Source organism: Lepisma saccharinum, chromosome 17 (genome assembly GCF_977018435.1).
Source record: "Lepisma saccharinum chromosome 17, izLepSacc3.1, whole genome shotgun sequence".
In the NCBI taxonomy this organism is placed as follows: Eukaryota; Metazoa; Arthropoda; class Insecta; order Zygentoma; family Lepismatidae; genus Lepisma; species Lepisma saccharinum.
In genome coordinates, this window is record NC_139245.1 from 68640087 (window position 1) to 68659920 (window position 19834).

A 19834-nucleotide genomic window follows, 5' to 3' on the forward strand; every position below is an offset into this window, starting at 1 on the left:
TTTGTGGCGTGCTGAAAATTTTTCTTTGGCGAACGTTAAGCAAGAATTCATGGCACACACCTGAGGGGAGAAATCCGAGTTTAATGTTTACATTGTTCATTACTGGGTTTTCTCCTCCATGGTGCGTTACCTTCAAATATACAAGTTTGCCAGATTGCAAATATTTTTATGTTTCGTGCTTTATAATTTCGGTTATCCGTTAATACTATATTATGGTGCCAGTTGAAATATAAGTTCACGGAATCTTCTTCGAGGTGAGATCATGACGGTGATGTAAATTTAACTTCACTGGGTGGTCTCCTCTCGAAGGCGGTTTTCATTCAACAGAAGAAAGAGGATACACAGAAATAATTGTGTTCTAGGATTTCTTTTCCACCAGTTGAAATAATAATGTGCTCACTTGAGAGGCGATTGCCAAGTATTGTTTTATTTTTCATTACTGGGTTTTCTCCTTCATGGCGCGTGATGCTTATACCCTCGACTGTTAAATAAAATTTTCTTATGTGGGCTTTGGTTCCACTTCTCTTTGGCTTTGTCCTATTTGGAACTGATAAAGCTATTGAGTGGTGGCACCGCGGCCCTTCCATCGATAATACAATGTATTAGTCCAGAAGTTAAAATTCGTTAATATTGCAAGTTTTTAAAATCTTGAAGGGAAACACTCCCATTCTTGGTGTTCGTGGTTAAATTTTTCTGGTTTACTATTTTGGATGAAGGGAATTCATGTCAATGCTTTTATGTAAGAAAATTATATTTTTAAAATGATACGTAAGCCGTTTGTTTTAAGGAAAAGAAGTTCCTTGTGTAATTTCATTTTCATTGGATATTGTTGAAGTTGTCATGCTTTAACCAAATGTGCAGGCGAGTGGGAAGTAACTTGCTTCCCTCCCACTCCACCGATTGAAATTTGAGACACCTGGGACGTTGATAACTTTCATATGCTTGTTTGCTTTCTGAGACGAAGGTTGGCAAGTTTCCGATTGCAGTGTTTGTAAATCTGTACTGTGATATAATGTAGGATAAAGTTGATCCTTACTTATGAAATAGACGAAAATAGTACGTATATTTAGTAGGGATTCATCAGATGTGGATAGATTTTTGCGTTATTTACTTTCGTTTATGTTTAAATGTAGTTTTATCAAAATTTTCAGTATGTTATTTTAAAAGGAAATGTGTTGGGACTTCTTTGGAGGCGAGCTCATTACAGTGATTAACATTAAAACTCACTGGGTGGTCTCCTCGAGAGCGGATCTCATTTTTGTCAACACCCGAGTAATTGTATCTTGCCGAATTACGATTGTTGTTTGTGGCGTGCTGAAAATTTTTCTTTGCCGAACGTTAAGCAAGAATTCATGGCACACACCTGAGGGGAGAAATCCGAGTTTAATGTTTACATTGTTCATTACTTGGTTTTCTCCTCCATGGTGCGTTACCTTCAAATATACAAGTTTGCCAGATTGCAAATATTTTTATATGTTTCGTGCTTTATAATTTCGGTTATCCGTTAATACTATATTATGGTGCCAGTTGAAATATAAGTTCACGGAATCTCCTTCGAGGTGAGATCATGACGGTGATGTAAATTTTAGCTTCACTGTGTGGTCTCCTCTCGAAGGCGGTTTTCATTCAACAGAAGAAAGAGGATACACAAAAATAATTGTGTTCTAGGATTTCTTTTCCACCAGTTGAAATAATAATGTGCGCACTTGAGAGGCGATTGCCAAGTTTATGTTTTATTTTTCATTACTGGGTTTTCTCCTTCATGGCGCGTGATTCTTATACCCTCGACTGTTAAATAAAATTTTCTTATGTGGGCTTTGGTTCCACTTCTCTTTGGCTTTGTCCTATTTGGAACTGATAAAGCTATTGAGTGGTGGCACCGCGGCCCTTTCATCGATAATACAATGTATTAGTTCAGAAGTTAAAATTCGTTAATATTGCAAGTTTTTAAAATCTTGAAGGGAAACACTCCCATTCTTGGTGTTCTTGGTTAAATTTTTCTGGTTTAATATTTTGATGTAGGGAATTCATGTCAATGCTTTTATGTAAGAAAATTATATTTTTAAAATGATACGTAAGCCGTTTCTTTTAAGGAAAAGAAGTTCCTTGTGTAATTTCATTTTCATTGGATATTGTTGAAGTTGTCATGCTGTAACCAAATGTGCAGGCGAGTGGGAAGTAACTTGTTTCCCTCCCACTCCACCGACTGAAATTTGAGATACCTGGGACGTTGATAACTTTCATTTGCTTGTTTGCTGTCTGAGACGAAGGTTGTCAAGTTTCCGATTGCAGTGTTTGTAAATCTGTACTGTGATATAGTGAAGGATAAAATTGATCCTTACTTATGAAATTGAAGCAAATGGTACATATATTTAGCAGGGATTCATCAGATGTGAATAGATTTTTGCGTTATTTACTTTCGTTTATGTTTAAATGTAGTTTTATCAAAATTTTCAGTATGTTATTTTAAAAGGAAATGTGTTGGGACCTCTTTGGAGGTGAGCTCATTACAGTGATTAACATTAAAACTCACTGGGTGGTCTCCTCTCGAGAGCGGATCTCATTTTTGTCAACACCCGAGTAATTGTATCTTGCCGAATTACGATTGTTATTTGTGGCGTGCTGAAAATTTTTCTTTGGCGAACGTTAAGCAAGAATTCATGGCACACACCTGAGGGGAGAAATCCGAGTTTAATGTTTACATTTTTCATTACTGGGGTTTCTCCTCCATGGTGCGTTACCTTCAAATATACAAGTTTGCCAGATTGCAAATATTTTTATATGTTTCGTGCTTTATAATTTCGGTTATCCGTTAATACTATATTATGGTGCCAGTTGAAATATAAGTTCACGGAATCTCCTTCGAGGTGAGATCATGACGGTGATGTAAATTTTAGCTTCACTGGGTGGTCTCCTCTCGAAGGCGGTTTTCATTCAACAGAAGAGAGAGGATACACAAAAATAATTGTGTTCTAGGATTTCTTTTCCACCAGTTGAAATAATAATGTGCGCACTTGAGAGGCGATTGCCAAGTTTATGTTTTATTTTTCATTACTGGGTTTTCTCCTTCATGGCGCGTGATGCTTATACCCTCGACTGTTAAGAAATAAAATTTTCTTATGTAGGCTTTGGTTCCACTTCTCTTTGGCTTTGTCCTATTTGGAACTGATAAAGCTATTGAGTGGTGGCACCGCGGCCCTTCCATCGATAATACAATGTATTAGTCCAGAAGTTAAAATTCGTTAATATTGCAAGTTTTTAAAATCTTGAAGGGAAACACTCCCATTCTTGGTGTTCGTGGTTAAATTTTTCTGGTTTACTATTTTGGATGTAGGGAATTCATGTCAATGCTTTTATGTAAGAAAATTATATTTTTAAAATGATACGTAAGCCGTTTCTTTTAAGGAAAAGAAGTTCCTTGTGTAATTTCATTTTCATTGGATATTGTTGAAGTTGTCATGCTGTAACCAAATGTGCAGGCGAGTGGGAAGTAACTTGCTTCCCTCCCACTCCACCGACTGAAATTTGAGACACCTGGGACGTTGATAACTTTCATTTGCTTGTTTGCTTTCTGAGACGAAGGTTGGCAAGTTTCCGATTGCAGTGTTTGTAAATCTGTACTGTGATATAGTGTAGGATAAAGTTGATCCTTACTTATGAAATAGACGAAAATGGTACGTATATTTAGCAGGGATTCATCAGATGTGGATAGATTTTTGCGTTATTTACTTTCGTTTATGTTTAAATGTAGTTTTATCAAAATTTTCAGTATGTCATTTTAAAAGGAAATGTGTTGGGACCTCTTTGGAGGCGAGCTCATTACAGTGATTAACATTAAAACTCACTGGGTGGTCTCCTCTCGAAAGCGGATCTCATTTTTGTCAACACCCGAGTAATTGTATCTTGCCGAATTACGATTTTTGTTTGTGGCGTGCTGAAAATTTTTCTTTGGCGAACGTTAAGCAAGAATTCATGGCACACACCTGAGGGGAGAAATCCGAGTTTAATGTTTACATTGTTCATTACTGGGTTTTCTCCTCCATGGTGCGTTACCTTCAAATATACAAGTTTGCCAGATTGCAAATATTTTTATATGTTTCGTGCTTTATAATTTCGGTTATCCGTTAATACTATATTATGGTGCCAGTTGAAATATAAGTTCACGGAATCTTCTTCGAGGTGAGATCATGACGGTGATGTAAATTTAACTTCACTGGGTGGTGTCCTCTCGAAGGCGGTTTTCATTCAACAGAAGAAAGAGGATACACAGAAATAATTGTGTTCTAGGATTTCTTTTCCACCAGTTGAAATAATAATGTGCGCACTTGAGAGGCGATTGCCAAGTTTATGTTTTATTTTTCATTACTGGGTTTTCTCCTTCATGGCGCGTGATGCTTATACCCTCGACTGTTAAGAAATAAAATTTTCTTATGTGGGCTTTGGTTCCACTTCTCTTTGGTTTGTCCTATTTGGAACTGATAAAGCTATTGAGTGGTGGCACCGCGGCCCTTTCATCGATAATACAATGTATTAGTCCAGAAGTTAAAATTCATTAATGTTGCAAGTTTTTAAAATCTTGAAGGGAAACACTCCCATTCTTGGTGTTCGTGGTTAAATTTTTCTGGTTTACTATTTTGGATGTAGGGAATTCATGTCAATGCTTTTATGTAAGAAAATTATATTTTTAAAATGATACGTAAGCCGTTTCTTTTAAGGAAAAGAAGTTCCTTGTGTAATTTCATTTTCATTGGATATTGTTGAAGTTGTCATGCTGTAACCAAATGTGCAGGCGAGTGGGAAGTAACTTGTTTCCCTCCCACTCCACCGACTGAAATTTGAGACACCTGGGACGTTGATAACTTTCATTTGCTTGTTTGCTGTCTGAGACGAAGGTTGTCAAGTTTCCGATTGCAGTGTTTGTAAATCTGTACTGTGATATAGTGTAGGATAAAATTGATCCTTACTTATGAAATAGAAGCAAATGGTACGTATATTTAGCAGGGATTCATCAGATGTGAATAGATTTTTGCGTTATTTACTTTCGTTTATGTTTAAATGTAGTTTTATCAAAATTTTCAGTATGTTATTTTAAAAGGAAATGTGTTGGGACTTCTTTGGAGGCGAGCTCATTACAGTGATTAACATTAAAACACACTGGGTGGTCTCCTCGAGAGCGGATCTCATTTTTGTCAACACCCGAGTAATTGTATCTTGCCCAATTACGATTGTTGTTTGTGGCGTGCTGAAAATTTTTCTTTGCCGAACGTTAAGCAAGAATTCATGGCACACACCTGAGGGGAGAAATCCGAGTTTAATGTTTACATTGTTCATTACTTGGTTTTCTCCTCCATGGTGCGTTACCTTCAAATATACAAGTTTGCCAGATTGCAAATATTTTTATATGTTTCGTGCTTTATAATTTCGGTTATCCGTTAATACTATATTATGGTGCCAGTTGAAATATAAGTTCACGGAATCTCCTTCGAGGTGAGATCATGACGGTGATGTAAATTTTAGCTTCACTGTGTGGTCTCCTCTCGAAGGCGGTTTTCATTCAACAGAAGAAAGAGGATACACAAAAATAATTGTGTTCTAGGATTTCTTTTCCACCAGTTGAAATAATAATGTGCGCACTTGAGAGGCGATTGCCAAGTTTATGTTTTATTTTTCATTACTGGGTTTTCTCCTTCATGGCGCGTGATTCTTATACCCTCGACTGTTAAATAAAATTTTCTTATTTGGTCTTTGGTTCCACTTCTCTTTGGCTTTGTCCTATTTGGAACTGATAAAGCTATTGAGTGGTGGCACCGCGGCCCTTTCATCGATAATACAATGTATTAGTCCAGAAGTTAAAATTCGTTAATATTGCAAGTTTTTAAAATCTTGAAGGGAAACACTCCCATTCTTGGTGTTCTTGGTTAAATTTTTCTGGTTTAATATTTTGATGTAGGGAATTCATGTCAATGCTTTTATGTAAGAAAATTATATTTTTAAAATGATACGTAAGCCGTTTCTTTTAAGGAAAAGAAGTTCCTTGTGTAATTTCATTTTCATTGGATATTGTTGAAGTTGTCATGCTGTAACCAAATGTGCAGGCGAGTGGGAAGTAACTTGTTTCCCTCCCACTCCACCGACTGAAATTTGAGATACCTGGGACGTTGATAACTTTCATTTGCTTGTTTGCTGTCTGAGACGAAGGTTGTCAAGTTTCCGATTGCAGTGTTTGTAAATCTCTACTGTGATATAGTGAAGGATAAAATTGATCCTTACTTATGAAATTGAAGCAAATGGTACGTATATTTAGCAGGGATTCATCAGATGTGAATAGATTTTTGCGTTATTTACTTTCGTTTATGTTTAAATGTAGTTTTATCAAAATTTTCAGTATGTTATTTTAAAAGGAAATGTGTTGGGACCTCTTTGGAGGTGAGCTCATTACAGTGATTAACATTAAAACTCACTGGGTGGTCTCCTCTCGAGAGCGGATCTCATTTTTGTCAACACCCGAGTAATTGTATCTTGCCGAATTACGATTGTTATTTGTGGCGTGCTGAAATTTTTCTTTGGCGAACGTTAAGCAAGAATTCATGGCACACACCTGAGGGGAGAAATCCGAGTTTAATGTTTACATTTTTCATTACTGGGGTCTCTCCTCCATGGTGCGTTACCTTCAAATATACAAGTTTGCCAGATTGCAAATATTTTTATATGTTTCGTGCTTTATAATTTCGGTTATCCGTTAATACTATATTATGGTGCCAGTTGAAATATAAGTTCACGGAATCTCCTTCGAGGTGAGATCATGACGGTGATGTAAATTTTAGCTTCACTGGGTGGTCTCCTCTCGAAGGCGGTTTTCATTCAACAGAAGAGAGAGGATACACAAAAATAATTGTGTTCTAGGATTTCTTTTCCACCAGTTGAAATAATAATGTGCGCACTTGAGAGGCGATTGCCAAGTTTATGTTTTATTTTTCATTACTGGGTTTTCTCCTTCATGGCGCGTGATGCTTATACCCTCGACTGTTAAGAAATAAAATTTTCTTATGTAGGCTTTGGTTCCACTTCTCTTTGGCTTTGTCCTATTTGGAACTGATAAAGCTATTGAGTGGTGGCACCGCGGCCCTTCCATCGATAATACAATGTATTAGTCCAGAAGTTAAAATTCGTTAATATTGCAAGTTTTTAAAATCTTGAAGGGAAACACTCCCATTCTTGGTGTTCGTGGTTAAATTTTTCTGGTTTACTATTTTGGATGTAGGGAATTCATGTCAATGCTTTTATGTAAGAAAATTATATTTTTAAAATGATACGTAAGCCGTTTCTTTTAAGGAAAAGAAGTTCCTTGTGTAATTTCATTTTCATTGGATATTGTTGAAGTTGTCATGCTGTAACCAAATGTGCAGGCGAGTGGGAAGTAACTTGTTTCCCTCCCACTCCACCGACTGAAATTTGAGACACCTGGGACGTTGATAACTTTCATTTGCTTGTTTGCTTTCTGAGACGAAGGTTGGCAAGTTTCCGATTGCAGTGTTTGTAAATCTGTACTGTGATATAGTGTAGGATAAAGTTGATCCTTACTTATGAAATAGACGAAAATGGTACGTATATTTAGTAGGGATTCATCAGATGTGGATAGATTTTTGCGTTATTTACTTTCGTTTATGTTTAAATGTAGTTTTATCAAAATTTTCAGTATGTTATTTTAAAAGGAAATGTGTTGGGACCTCTTTGGAGGCGAGCTCATTACAGTGATTAACATTAAAACTCACTGGGTGGTCTCCTCTCGAAAGCGGATCTCATTTTTGTCAACACCCGAGTAATTGTATCTTGCCGAATTACGATTTTTGTTTGTGGCGTGCTGAAAATTTTTCTTTGGCGAACGTTAAGCAAGAATTCATGGCACACACCTGAGGGGAGAAATCCGAGTTTAATGTTTACATTGTTCATTACTGGGTTTTCTCCTCCATGGTGCGTTACCTTCAAATATACAAGTTTGCCAGATTGCAAATATTTTTATATGTTTCGTGCTTTATAATTTCGGTTATCCGTTAATACTATATTATGGTGCCAGTTGAAATATAAGTTCACGGAATCTTCTTCGAGGTGAGATCATGACGGTGATGTAAATTTAACTTCACTGGGTGGTGTCCTCTCGAAGGCGGTTTTCATTCAACAGAAGAAAGAGGATACACAGAAATAATTGTGTTCTAGGATTTCTTTTCCACCAGTTGAAATAATAATGTGCGCACTTGAGAGGCGATTGCCAAGTTTATGTTTTATTTTTCATTACTGGGTTTTCTCCTTCATGGCGCGTGATGCTTATACCCTCGACTGTTAAGAAATAAAATTTTCTTATGTGGGCTTTGGTTCCACTTCTCTTTGGTTTGTCCTATTTGGAACTGATAAAGCTATTGAGTGGTGGCACCGCGGCCCTTCCATCGATAATACAATGTATTAGTCCAGAAGTTAAAATTCATTAATATTGCAAGTTTTTAAAATCTTGAAGGGAAACACTCCCATTCTTGGTGTTCGTGGTTAAATTTTTCTGGTTTACTATTTTGGATGTAGGGAATTCATGTCAATGCTTTTATGTAAGAAAATTATATTTTTAAAATGATACGTAAGCCGTTTCTTTTAAGGAAAAGAAGTTCCTTGTGTAATTTCATTTTCATTGGATATTGTTGAAGTTGTCATGCTGTAACCAAATGTGCAGGCGAGTGGGAAGTAACTTGTTTCCCTCCCACTCCACCGACTGAAATTTGAGATACCTGGGACGTTGATAACTTTCATTTGCTTGTTTGCTGTCTGAGACGAAGGTTGTCAAGTTTCCGATTGCAGTGTTTGTTAATCTGTACTGTGATATAGTGTAGGATAAAATTGATCCTTACTTATGAAATAGAAGCAAATGGTACGTATATTTAGCAGGGATTCATCAGATGTGAATAGATTTTTGCGTTATTTACTTTCGTTTATGTTTAAATGTAGTTTTATCAAAATTTTCAGTATGTTATTTTAAAAGGAAATGTGTTGGGACCTCTTTGGAGGTGAGCTCATTACAGTGATTAACATTAAAACTCACTGGGTGGTCTCCTCTCGAGAGCGGATCTCATTTTTGTCAACACCCGAGTAATTGTATCTTGCCGAATTACGATTGTTATTTGTGGCGTGCTGAAAATTTTTCTCTGGCGAACGTTAAGCAAGAATTCATGGCACACACCTGAGGGGAGAAATCCGAGTTTAATGTTTACATTTTTCATTACTGGGGTTTCTCCTCCATGGTGCGTTACCTTCAAATATACAAGTTTGCCAGATTGCAAATATTTTTATATGTTTCGTGCTTTATAATTTCGGTTATCCGTTAATACTATATTATGGTGCCAGTTGAAATATAAGTTCACGGAATCTCCTTCGAGGTGAGATCATGACGGTGATGTAAATTTTAGCTTCACTGGGTGGTCTCCTCTCGAAGGCGGTTTTCATTCAACAGAAGAGAGAGGATACACAAAAATAATTGTGTTCTAGGATTTCTTTTCCACCAGTTGAAATAATAATGTGCGCACTTGAGAGGCGATTGCCAAGTTTATGTTTTATTTTTCATTACTGGGTTTTCTCCTTCATGGCGCGTGATGCTTATACCCTCGACTGTTAAGAAATAAAATTTTCTTATGTAGGCTTTGGTTCCACTTCTCTTTGGCTTTGTCCTATTTGGAACTGATAAAGCTATTGAGTGGTGGCACCGCGGCCCTTCCATCGATAATACAATGTATTAGTCCAGAAGTTAAAATTCGTTAATATTGCAAGTTTTTAAAATCTTGAAGGGAAACACTCCCATTCTTGGTGTTCGTGGTTAATTTTTCTGGTTTACTATTTTGGATGTAGGGAATTCATGTCAATGCTTTTATGTAAGAAAATTATATTTTTAAAATGATACGTAAGCCGTTTCTTTTAAGGAAAAGAAGTTCCTTGTGTAATTTCATTTTCATTGGATATTGTTGAAGTTGTCATGCTGTAACCAAATGTGCAGGCGAGTGGGAAGTAACTTGCTTCCCTCCCACTCCACCGACTGAAATTTGAGACACCTGGGACGTTGATAACTTTCATTTGCTTGTTTGCTTTCTGAGACGAAGGTTGGCAAGTTTCCGATTGCAGTGTTTGTAAATCTGTACTGTGATATAGTGTAGGATAAAGTTGATCCTTACTTTTGAAATAGACGAAAATGGTACGTATATTTAGTAGGGATTCATCAGATGTGGATAGATTTTTGCGTTATTTACTTTCGTTTATGTTTAAATGTAGTTTTATCAAAATTTTCAGTATGTCATTTTAAAAGGAAATGTGTTGGGACCTCTTTGGAGGCGAGCTCATTACAGTGATTAACATTAAAACTCACTGGGTGGTCTCCTCTCGAGAGCGGATCTCATTTTTGTCAACACCCGAGTAATTGTATCTTGCCGAATTACGATTTTTGTTTGTGGCGTGCTGAAAATTTTTCTTTGGCGAACGTTAAGCAAGAATTCATGGCACACACCTGAGGGGAGAAATCCGAGTTTAATGTTTACATTGTTCATTACTGGGTTTTCTCCTCCATGGTGCGTTACCTTCAAATATACAAGTTTGCCAGATTGTAAATATTTTTATATGTTTCGTGCTTTATAATTTCGGTTATCCGTTAATACTATATTATGGTGCCAGTTGAAATATAAGTTCACGGAATCTTCTTCGAGGTGAGATCATGACGGTGATGTAAATTTAACTTCACTGGGTGGTGTCCTCTCGAAGGCGGTTTTCATTCAACAGAAGAAAGAGGATACACAGAAATAATTGTGTTCTAGGATTTCTTTTCCACCAGTTGAAATAATAATGTGCGCACTTGAGAGGCGATTGCCAAGTATTGTTTTATTTTTCATTACTGGGTTTTCTCCTTCATGGCGCGTGATTCTTATACCCTCGACTGTTAAATAAAATTTTCTTATGTGGGCTTTGGTTCCACTTCTCTTTGGCTTTGTCCTATTTGGAACTGATAAAGCTATTGAGTGGTGGCACCGCGGCCCTTTCATCGATAATACAATGTATTAGTCCAGAAGTTAAAATTCGTTAATATTGCAAGTTTTTAAAATCTTGAAGGGAAACACTCCCATTCTTGGTGTTCTTGGTTAAATTTTTCTGGTTTAATATTTTGATGTAGGGAATTCATGTCAATGCTTTTATGTAAGAAAATTATATTTTTAAAATGATACGTAAGCCGTTTCTTTTAAGGAAAAGAAGTTCCTTGTGTAATTTCATTTTCATTGGATATTGTTGAAGTTGTCATGCTGTAACCAAATGTGCAGGCGAGTGGGAAGTAACTTGTTTCCCTCCCACTCCACCGACTGAAATTTGAGATACCTAGGACGTTGATAACTTTCATTTGCTTGTTTGCTGTCTGAGACGAAGGTTGTCAAGTTTCCGATTGCAGTGTTTGTAAATCTGTACTGTGATATAGTGTAGGATAAAGTTGATCCTTACTTATGAAATAGACGAAAATGGTACGTATATTTAGTAGGGATTCATCAGATGTGGATAGATTTTTGCGTTATTTACTTTCGTATATGTTTAAATGTAGTTTTATCAAAATTTTCAGTATGTTATTTTAAAGGGAAATGTGTTGGGACCTCTTTGGAGGCGAGCTCATTACAGTGATTAACATTAAAACTCACTGGGTGGTCTCCTCTCGAGAGCGGATCTCATTTTTGTCAACACCCGAGTAATTGTATCTTGCCGAATTACGATTGTTGTTTGTGGCGTGCTGAAAATTTTTCTTTGGCGAACGTTAAGCAAGAATTCATGGCACACACCTGAGGGGAGAAATCCGAGTTTAATGTTTACATTGTTCATTACTGGGTTTTCTCCTCCATGGTGCGTTACCTTCAAATATACAAGTTTGCCAGATTGCAAATATTTTTATGTTTCGTGCTTTATAATTTCGGTTATCCGTTAATACTATATTATGGTGCCAGTTGAAATATAAGTTCACGGAATCTTCTTCGAGGTGAGATCATGACGGTGATGTAAATTTAACTTCACTGGGTGGTCTCCTCTCGAAGGCGGTTTTCATTCAACAGAAGAAAGAGGATACACAGAAATAATTGTGTTCTAGGATTTCTTTTCCACCAGTTGAAATAATAATGTGCGCACTTGAGAGGCGATTGCCAAGTATTGTTTTATTTTTCATTACTGGGTTTTCTCCTTCATGGCGCGTGATTCTTATACCCTCGACTGTTAAATAAAATTTTCTTATGTGGGCTTTGGTTCCACTTCTCTTTGGCTTTGTCCTATTTGGAACTGATAAAGCTATTGAGTGGTGGCACCGCGGCCCTTTCATCGATAATACAATGTATTAGTCCAGAAGTTAAAATTCGTTAATATTGCAAGTTTTTAAAATCTTGAAGGGAAACACTCCCATTCTTGGTGTTCGTGGTTAAATTTTTCTGGTTTACTATTTTGGATGTAGTGAATTCATGTCAATGCTTTTATGTAAGAAAATTATATTTTTAAAATGATACGTAAGCCGTTTCTTTTAAGGAAAAGAAGTTCCTTGTGTACTTTCATTTTCATTGGATATTGTTGAAGTTGTCATGCTGTAACCAAATGTGCAGGCGAGTGGGAAGTAACTTGTTTCCCTCCCACTCCACCGACTGAAATTTGAGATACCTGGGACGTTGATAACTTTCATTTGCTTGTTTGCTGTCTGAGACGAAGGTTGTCAAGTTTCCGATTGCAGTGTTTGTAAATCTGTACTGTGATATAGTGTAGGATAAAATTGATCCTTACTTATGAAATAGAAGCAAATGGTACGTATATTTAGCAGGGATTCATCAGATTTGAATAGATTTTTGCGTTATTTACTTTCGTTTATGTTTAAATGTAGTTTTATCAAAATTTTCAGTATGTTATTTTAAAAGGAAATGTGTTGGGACCTCTTTGGAGGTGAGCTCATTACAGTGATTAACATTAAAACTCACTGGGTGGTCTCCTCTCGAGAGCGGATCTCATTTTTGTCAACACCCGAGTAATTGTATCTTGACGAATTACGATTGTTATTTGTGGCGTGCTGAAAATTTTTCTTTGGCGAACGTTAAGCAAGAATTCATGGCACACACCTGAGGGGAGAAATCCGAGTTTAATGTTTACATTTTTCATTACTGGGGTTTCTCCTCCATGGTGCGTTACCTTCAAATATACAAGTTTGCCAGATTGCAAATATTTTTATATGTTTCGTGCTTTATAATTTCGGTTATCCGTTAATACTATATTATGGTGCCAGTTGAAATATAAGTTCACGGAATCTCCTTCGAGGTGAGATCATGACGGTGATGTAAATTTTAGCTTCACTGGGTGGTCTCCTCTCGAAAGCGGTTTTCATTCAACAGAAGAGAGAGGATACACAAAAATAATTGTGTTCTAGGATTTCTTTTCCACCAGTTGAAATAATAATGTGCGCACTTGAGAGGCGATTGCCAAGTTTATGTTTTATTTTTCATTACTGGGTTTTCTCCTTCATGGCGCGTGATGCTTATACCCTCGACTGTTAAGAAATAAAATTTTCTTATGTAGGCTTTGGTTCCACTTCTCTTTGGCTTTGTCCTATTTGGAACTGATAAAGCTATTGAGTGGTGGCACCGCGGCCCTTCCATCGATAATACAATGTATTAGTCCAGAAGTTAAAATTCGTTAATATTGCAAGTTTTTAAAATCTTGAAGGGAAACATTCCCATTCTTGGTGTTCGTGGTTAAATTTTTCTGGTTTACTATTTTGGATGTAGGGAATTCATGTCAATGCTTTTATGTAAGAAAATTATATTTTTAAAATGATACGTAAGCCGTTTCTTTTAAGGAAAAGAAGTTCCTTGTGTAATTTCATTTTCATTGGATATTGTTGAAGTTGTCATGCTGTAACCAAATGTGCAGGCGAGTGGGAAGTAACTTGTTTCCCTCCCACTCCACCGACAGAAATTTGAGACACCTGGGACGTTGATAACTTTCATTTGCTTGTTTGCTTTCTGAGACGAAGGTTGGCAAGTTTCCGATTGCAGTGTTTGTAAATCTGTACTGTGATATAGTGTAGGATAAAGTTGATCCTTACTTATGAAATAGACGAAAATGGTACGTATATTTAGTAGGGATTCATCAGATGTGGATAGATTTTTGCGTTATTTACTTTCGTATATGTTTAAATGTAGTTTTATCAAAATTTTCAGTATGTTATTTTAAAGGGAAATGTGTTGGGACCTCTTTGGAGGCGAGCTCATTACAGTGATTAACATTAAAACTCACTGGGTGGTCTCCTCTCGAGAGCGGATCTCATTTTTGTCAACACCCGAGTAATTGTATCTTGCCGAATTACGATTGTTGTTTGTGGCGTGCTGAAAATTTTTCTTTCGCGAACGTTAAGCAAGAATTCATGGCACACACCTGAGGGGAGAAATCCGAGTTTAATGTTTACATTGTTCATTACTGGGGTTTCTCCTCCATGGTGCGTTACCTTCAAATATACAAGTTTGCCAGATTGCAAATATTTTTATGTTTCGTGCTTTATAATTTCGGTTATCCGTTAATACTATATTATGGTGCCAGTTGAAATATAAGTTCACGGAATCTTCTTCGAGGTGAGATCATGACGGTGATGTAAATTTAACTTCACTGGGTGGTCTCCTCTCGAAGGCGGTTTTCATTCAACAGAAGAAAGAGGATACACAGAAATAATTGTGTTCTAGGATTTCTTTTCCACCAGTTGAAATAATAATGTGCGCACTTGAGAGGCGATTGCCAAGTATTGTTTTATTTTTCATTACTGGGTTTTCTCCTTCATGGCGCGTGATGCTTATACCCTCGACTGTTAAATAAAATTTTCTTATGTGGGCTTTGGTTCCACTTCTCTTTGGCTTTGTCCTATTTGGAACTGATAAAGCTATTGAGTGGTGGCACCGCGGCCCTTCCATCGATAATACAATGTATTAGTCCAGAAGTTAAAATTCGTTAATATTGCAAGTTTTTAAAATCTTGAAGGGAAACACTCCCATTCTTGGTGTTCGTGGTTAAATTTTTCTGGTTTACTATTTTGGATGTAGGGAATTCATGTCAATGCCTTTATGTAAGAAAATTATATTTTTAAAATGATACGTAAGCCGTTTCTTTTAAGGAAAAGAAGTTCCTTGTGTAATTTCATTTTCATTGGATATTGTTGAAGTTGTCATGCTGTAACCAAATGTGCAGGCGAGTGGGAAGTAACTTGCTTCCCTCCCACTCCACCGACTGAAATTTGAGACACCTGGGACGTTGATAACTTTCATTTGCTTGTTTGCTTTCTGAGACGAAGGTTGGCAAGTTTCCGATTGCAGTGTTTGTAAATCTGTACTGTGATATAGTGTAGGATAAAGTTGATCCTTACTTATGAAATAGACGAAAATGGTACGTATATTTAGTAGGGATTCATCAGATGTGGATAGATTTTTGCGTTATTTACTTTCGTATATGTTTAAATGTAGTTTTATCAAAATTTTCAGTATGTTATTTTAAAAGGAAATGTGATAGGACCTCTTTGGAGGTGAGCTCATTACAGTGATTAACATTAAAACTCACTCTCCTCTCGAGAGCGGATCTCATTTTTGTCAACACCCGAGTAATTGTATCTTGCCGAATTACGATTGTTGTTTGTGGCGTGCTGAAAATTTTTCTTTCGCGAACGTTAAGCAAGAATTCATGGCACACACCTGAGGGGAGAAATCCGAGTTTAATGTTTACATTGTTCATTACTGGGTTTTCTCCTCCATGGTGCGTTACCTTCAAATATACAAGTTTGCCAGATTGCAAATATTTTTATGTTTCGTGCTTTATAATTTCGGTTATCCGTTAATACTATATTATGGTGCCAGTTGAAATATAAGTTCACGGAATCTTCTTCGAGGTGAGATCATGACGGTGATGTAAATTTAACTTCACTGGGTGGTCTCCTCTCGAAGGCGGTTTTCATTCAACAGAAGAAAGAGGATACACAGAAATAATTGTGTTCTAGGATTTCTTTTCCACCAGTTGAAATAATAATGTGCGCACTTGAGAGGCGATTGCCAAGTATTGTTTTATTTTTCATTACTGGGTTTTCTCCTTCATGGCGCGTGATGCTTATACCCTCGACTGTTAAATAAAATTTTCTTATGTGGGCTTTGGTTCCACTTCTCTTTGGCTTTGTCCTATTTGGAACTGATAAAGCTATTGAGTGGTGGCACCGCGGCCCTTTCATCGATAATACAATGTATTAGTCCAGAAGTTAAAATTCGTTAATATTGCAAGTTTTTAAAATCTTGAAGGGAAACACTCCCATTCTTGGTGTTCGTGGTTAAATTTTTCTGGTTTACTATTTTGGATGTAGTGAATTCATGTCAATGCTTTTATGTAAGAAAATTATATTTTTAAAATGATACGTAAGCCGTTTCTTTTAAGGAAAAGAAGTTCCTTGTGTAATTTCATTTTCATTGGATATTGTTGAAGTTGTCATGCTGTAACCAAATGTGCAGGCGAGTGGGAAGTAACTTGTTTCCCTCCCACTCCACCGACTGAAATTTGAGATACCTGGGACGTTGATAACTTTCATTTGCTTGTTTGCTGTCTGAGACGAAGGTTGTCAAGTTTCCGATTGCAGTGTTTGTAAATCTGTACTGTGATATAGTGTAGGATAAAATTGATCCTTACTTATGAAATAGAAGCAAATGGTACGTATATTTAGCAGGGATTCATCAGATGTGAATAGATTTTTGCGTTATTTACTTTCGTTTATGTTTAAATGTAGTTTTATCAAAATTTTCAGTATGTTATTTTAAAAGGAAATGTGTTGGGACCTCTTTGGAGGTGAGCTCATTACAGTGATTAACATTAAAACTCACTGGGTGGTCTCCTCTCGAGAGCGGATCTCATTTTTGTCAACACCCGAGTAATTGTATCTTGCCGAATTACGATTGTTATTTGTGGCGTGCTGAAAATTTTTCTTTGGCGAACGTTAAGCAAGAATTCATGGCACACACCTGAGGGGAGAAATCCGAGTTTAATGTTTACATTTTTCATTACTGGGTTTTCTCCTCCATGGTGCGTTACCTTCAAATATACAAGTTTGCCAGATTGCAAATATTTTTATATGTTTCGTGCTTTATAATTTCGGTTATCCGTTAATACTATATTATGGTGCCAGTTGAAATATAAGTTCACGGAATCTCCTTCGAGGTGAGATCATGACGGTGATGTAAATTTTAGCTTCACTGGGTGGTCTCCTCTCGAAGGCGGTTTTCATTCAACAGAAGAGAGAGGATACACAAAAATAATTGTGTTCTAGGATTTCTTTTCCACCAGTTGAAATAATAATGTGCGCACTTGAGAGGCGATTGCCAAGTTTATGTTTTATTTTTCATTACTGGGTTTTCTCCTTCATGGCGCGTGATGCTTATACCCTCGACTGTTAAGAAATAAAATTTTCTTATGTAGGCTTTGGTTCCACTTCTCTTTGGCTTTGTCCTATTTGGAACTGATAAAGCTATTGAGTGGTGGCACCGCGGCCCTTCCATCGATAATACAATGTATTAGTCCAGAAGTTAAAATTCGTTAATATTGCAAGTTTTTAAAATCTTGAAGGGAAACATTCCCATTCTTGGTGTTCGTTGTTAAATTTTTCTGGTTTACTATTTTGGATGTAGGGAATTCATGTCAATGCTTTTATGTAAGAAAATTATATTTTTAAAATGATACGTAAGCCGTTTCTTTTAAGGAAAAGAAGTTCCTTGTGTAATTTCATTTTCATTGGATATTGTTGAAGTTGTCATGCTGTAACCAAATGTGCAGGCGAGTGGGAAGTAACTTGTTTCCCTCCCACTCCACCGACTGAAATTTGAGACACCTGGGACGTTGATAACTTTCATTTGCTTGTTTGCTTTCTGAGACGAAGGTTGGCAAGTTTCCGATTGCAGTGTTTGTAAATCTGTACTGTGATATAGTGTAGGATAAAGTTGATCCTTACTTATGAAATAGACGAAAATGGTACGTATATTTAGTAGGGATTCATCAGATGTGGATAGATTTTTGCGTTATTTACTTTCGTTTATGTTTAAATGTAGTTTTATCAAAATTTTCAGTATGTCATTTTAAAAGGAAATGTGTTGGGACCTCTTTGGAGGCGAGCTCATTACAGTGATTAACATTAAAACTCACTGGGTGGTCTCCTCTCGAGAGCGGATCTCATTTTTGTCAACACCCGAGTAATTGTATCTTGCCGAATTACGATTTTTGTTTGTGGCGTGCTGAAAATTTTTCTTTGGCGAACGTTAAGCAAGAATTCATGGCACACACCTGAGGGGAGAAATCCGAGTTTAATGTTTACATTGTTCATTACTGGGTTTTCTCCTCCATGGTGCGTTACCTTCAAATATACAAGTTTGCCAGATTGTAAATATTTTTATATGTTTCGTGCTTTATAATTTCGGTTATCCGTTAATACTATATTATGGTGCCAGTTGAAATATAAGTTCACGGAATCTTCTTCGAGGTGAGATCATGACGGTGATGTAAATTTAACTTCACTGGGTGGTCTCCTCTCGAAGGCGGTTTTCATTCAACAGAAGAAAGAGGATACACAGAAATAATTGTTTTTTAGGATTTCTTTTCCACCAGTTGAAATAATAATGTGCGCACTTGAGAGGCGATTGCCAAGTATTGTTTTATTTTTCATTACTGGGTTTTCTCCTTCATGGCGCGTGATGCTTATACCCTCGACTGTTAAATAAAATTTTCTTATGTGGGCTTTGGTTCCACTTCTCTTTGGCTTTGTCCTATTTGGAACTGATAAAGCTATTGAGTGGTGGCACCGCGGCCCTTCCATCGATAATACAATGTATTAGTCCAGAAGTTAAAATTCGTTAATATTGCAAGTTTTTAAAATCTTGAAGGGAAACACTCCCATTCTTGGTGTTGGTGGTTAAATTTTTCTGGTTTACTATTTTGGATGTAGTGAATTCATGTCAATGCTTTTATGTAAGAAAATTATATTTTTAAAATGATACGTAAGCCGTTTCTTTTAAGGAAAAGAAGTTCCTTGTGTAATTTCATTTTCATTGGATATTGTTGAAGTTGTCATGCTGTAACCAAATGTGCAGGCGAGTGGGAAGTAACTTGTTTCCCTCCCACTCCACCGACTGAAATTTGAGACACCTGGGACGTTGATAACTTTCATTTGCTTGTTTGCTTTCTGAGACGAAGGTTGTCAAGATTCCGATTGCAGTGTTTGTAAATCTGTACTGTGATATAGTGTAGGATAAAGTTGATCCTTACTTATGAAATAGACGAAAATGGTACGTATATTTAGTAGGGATTCATCAGATGTGGATAGATTTTTGCGTTATTTACTTTCGTTTATGTTTAAATGTAGTTTTATCAAAATTTTCAGTATGTTATTTTAAAAGGAAATGTGTTGGGACCTCTTTGGAGGCGAGCTCATTACAGTGATTAACATTAAAACTCACTGGGTGGTCTCCTTTCGAGAGCGGATCTCATTTTTGTCAACACCCGAGTAATTGTATCTTGCCGAATTACGATTGTTGTTTGTGGCGTGCTGAAAATTTTTCTTTGGCGAACGTTAAGCAAGAATTCATGGCACACACCTGAGGGGAGAAATCCGAGTTTAATGTTTACATTGTTCATTACTGGGTTTTCTCCTCCATGGTGCGTTACCTTCAAATATACAAGTTTGCCAGATTGCAAATATTTTTATGTTTCGTGCTTTATAATTTCGGTTATCCGTTAATACTATATTATGGTG